This window comes from Camelus bactrianus, chromosome X, assembly GCF_048773025.1.
Source record: "Camelus bactrianus isolate YW-2024 breed Bactrian camel chromosome X, ASM4877302v1, whole genome shotgun sequence".
Taxonomy (NCBI): domain Eukaryota; kingdom Metazoa; phylum Chordata; class Mammalia; order Artiodactyla; family Camelidae; genus Camelus; species Camelus bactrianus.
Genome location: NC_133575.1, coordinates 102,361,911 through 102,365,964, shown reverse-complemented (window position 1 = coordinate 102,365,964; position 4,054 = coordinate 102,361,911).

The window sequence follows — 4,054 nt, the reverse complement described above, 5'->3', positions numbered from 1 at the left end:
ACCAATACCATGCTGTCTTGATTACTGTAGCTTTGCAGTATTGTCTGAAGTCTGGGAGGGTTATTCCTCCAGCTTTGTTCTTTTTTCTTCGGTATTGCTTTGGCAATTCTGGATCTTTTGTGATTCTATATAAATTTTAGGATTATTTGTTCTAGTTCTGTGAAAAATGCCCTGGGTAATTTGATAGGGATCACATTAAATGTGTAGATTGCTTTGTGTATTATGGCCATTTTAACAAAAGTAATTCTTCCAATCCAAGAGCATGGGGTATCTTTCCATTTCTTTAAGTCATCTTCCAATGGTCTTATTGATTCTTAGGCTGGGATAAGTCACAGTATTATGATTCATTCACTCATCTTAAACTCATCTTTAGGGAAGGGAAGCATCTGAGTCCCTAATGCTTCAGTGGTGACCTGAGATATTCCTCCGGTTACTTTCTTTCCCCTTAAGTGCTGAATCACACCTCTAGGCATGGGTGGGATGTCTGGGAGTGTCGGGCTGATATAGAAAGAAAGACGTAGTGTCCTAGACAGGATTGACTTGAACCTGATTTTGAATTCTCAAAATTCTCCAGGGTGGCTGGCTGCGTAGGGTAACTCAGTCTGCTCCTGGGGGCTTGGCTCAGCCTAGCGTCAGGCTGCAGGCTTTATGATGTGGATTCCAGCTTGCTCTCAATGTGATCCCACTGTATAGACTATATTAATAACCTTGGTGCAAGCGCTGTAGACATGGAAAGTGAAATCCAATCCCTGCCCAGGAGATTCCAATCCTCAAGGCATAAGGGCCAAGCCATCCATCGAACTGCAAAAGACTTACAATGGAGGCAGCTGACTCAGGCCTGGACTTGACTCGAAATTCACTGAATACCGGAGAGGAAGCCTGCTCTGCACAGCACTCAGGTTACAGAGATAAAAGAGCAGCCTGCAACTCTGACCAGAGCCTTTGTAGTGGACTTTTGAGAAGGAGGGGCAGGAAAAAGACCTGGTCAGAGCACTCTATTTCTTTGGCTTTTGGAGACTCCTTACATTGTTTTACATGAAGAATGGTCTGTAAATATTCCTAAGAGGGGCCCTGCCTTGTCATTTCAGATCAGTTTCAGGGGTATTGGGTGGGGGCACAATTTAGCCTGAATCTCCTACTCTCTATTTTCTATCTAAATATTAGGCTACAAACTCTAGTGTATAATAAAGCACAAAGAAGGCTTGGAGAATGAAGTGACATCTTTATAGTGAATTGTTTATATCATACTAATTCTCTGTCATTTGATGAAATCTGACTATATCAACTATCCAGTTTTTGATGAAATTAGTGATAAATAAAATATTTTTTCAGTTGATATCCAACACAAAACGTCTGTTTAGGATGTCATGGTGGAGCATCTAATGCAGATGATAAATCACATCGAGCCACGTTTCCAGTTGCAGCCAACAAAGAAAATAGCCTGTCCTGCATTCTGGGCTTGCATCATCCTGGCAAATTATTGTCGTTGTTGTCATTGTTGATAGTTTGCTACTGCCACAGCATCTTAGCATCTCAGCTGGCATAAGATGTGTCCTTGATAAGAGAGCCAGAAACTGTTCATTTGGCAAGTCAGTATCTGGCTCTCTTCCAGAAGACTCTGGGACACCAAATGTCAGTTTCTGCTCTGACTTGCTACCAAACCGCTGGCGTGATCTGGAACTACAAGCAACATTTAGGGTGAAATGTGGAGAGTCTTTTGTTTTACCTAAACTATGTCGGTCCTGCTCGCTTTTTTCCCTGTGAAAAGCAGCTTATTGGCTTGGTCTGAAAAATCAACTATTTGTTCTCTAATGGGGCTAGGGAAGTTGACTCAGATAGTACTGTCCTTATGTGGCCACATACTGCTCTCTTGATGAAAGACGCCACAACGTCACCCTCCTGGTGCCACAGATGGAGGGTGGGATTGTGGTTGAGGAAAGCTAGGATACTCTTTTATATGATTCTTTTCACTTATTTTTTCTTGATTTTTAAATTTTTATTTTATTTTTGTGTGTGTGGGGTAATTAGGTTTATTTGTTTGTCTGTTTATGTATTTAATGGAGGTACTGGGGATTGAACCCAGGACCTCGTGCATGCTAAGCATGTGCTCTACCACTGAGCTATACCCTCCCCATTAGGATACATTTTATACAACCTCATTGACAAGGAAAGGATTGGGTCACTGGCTCAACGAAAGGTGATCAAAACAGTTTCTATCAGCAAAAATTTATCTTTCTGGGACACAGAGCAAAAGGAGGGGAGAGTGGATTGATTTTTTTTCCAGGTCGCTCCGTTGTTTTCTAGGAAACCTCTGACCATTCCAGCCCACTATGGTGCATCCTCAGAGTTTTCCCTGCATTCGGGCCCTTGCCACAGACCAGTCAGACATCTGCTCTCCTTGGGTTCATATGTGTTGGCTGTATTTCCTTACATAAATGTTAAGTTCCCTGAGAACATGGACCAGTCTCTGTTGAAGATATTGGGGTACCCGATAGGATATAGTTAGTGGAAAGAAAACATTTTAAAACCACAAATTGTCAAGTAAGGGGGAAACGAGCATCTCTCGAGCACCTACTCTGTGCCAAATCCTTTGTGAGGTGCCCTGGCACCACCTCGTATTGGCATGTGTGCTTGGGTGGATTAAGGGAGCAGGTCGGCACTGCCCACAAGCTGTGTGCCCCGACCAAGTTCCTTCAGCTCTCAGAGATGCCACTGCCTTATATATGCAGTGAGGATGATAACAGCCTCCTTCCTGAGTTGTTGTGAGGGTCCAGTCAATGTTTGTGAAAGTATGTGGTAAACTGAGAAGCCTTAGACCAAATATTCTTGTTACTGGGCACTATAGAGAAGTTTTATAAGTGAAGAAGCCGAGGTCCCGGCCTTCCAGAAGGTTATTGCTTACTAGAATGGACGAAATTGCTTATGACACTTTAAAAAAATAATAACATCAGATAATGTGGGTAACGTCCCAAGGTTGTTAAATAAAATATTTTTATTTAACAAGGTTGTGGAAGTGCTGAGTTATCCAGTTAGCAGTGTCTCCATCTCTGCTTCTCTCTTTTCTAAAATTCAAGCTCTGGCCCCTACCCTCTACCTCCTTTAGTGCCCTCAGAGCATGTGTACACACACACACACACACACACACACACACACCCACCATGATCTCTCTCTGCCCAGCTCTCCTGGCTAGGATAAGGACTGTCTAAGTCTCTTGATGTTCCATTTGGGGATAGGCTGTCTCACACTCTTCAGTTCACACCCAGACACCCTGGAGCTGGCTGAGGCTCACTGGGGCATCAGAGTTGCTACAGGCTTTGAAGTTTGACAGATTTGGGTTCAAGCCCCAGCTCCAGCACTTCCTAGCCTTGTAGCTGGAGCTCTGAACCCCAGTTTCCTCACCTGTAAAATAAGTACAACAGAAGTAATTGCCTCATTGGGTTGCTGAGGTTGTCATGTGTTCAGCGAAGGGCTTGACATAATATAGGAGTTGAGTACAGGCGCTATTACTGGCAGAGGATGCTAAGCATTCTGGAGTCAACTGACAGGAGACATCACCATGGCCAGATATCCCTGACCATTGTGCAGAGCCCTGGAGCTGGTATCCTTGATGACACATCGCCCTCCCTTCAACCACCCCCAGTTACAATTCTAACCCTTCATTCAGTCCTACCAACTGCATTCTGTCTCTTCTCTTTGGGGATTTGAATATTGTCTTCAGCTTTGGCTAAATCTTTCATAAGATGGTACCCACCGAGGCAACTCTCTTCAGTGAAGATTGATGTTCAATGTGTCTTTTACCAAGTTTATTTCCCCCTTTTGCTCTAATGTTGTAGCTTTCTGTATTCTCATGCCATTTAGTGAAAGGTGGATTTTGAAAATATGTACCTTTATTTTCTGGGTTTTGCTCTCAAGCCCAGGTAAGCCTAGTCTGGCTCTCTCTTATTAAAAATTAACTTTCACTTAGTCTGTGACATGTCTGATTTCTCTAAACTAATTTTCTCTTTTCCTGGGTTGTTCTTATAAAACATTCCCCTTCAAGCCTATTTAAGTGATG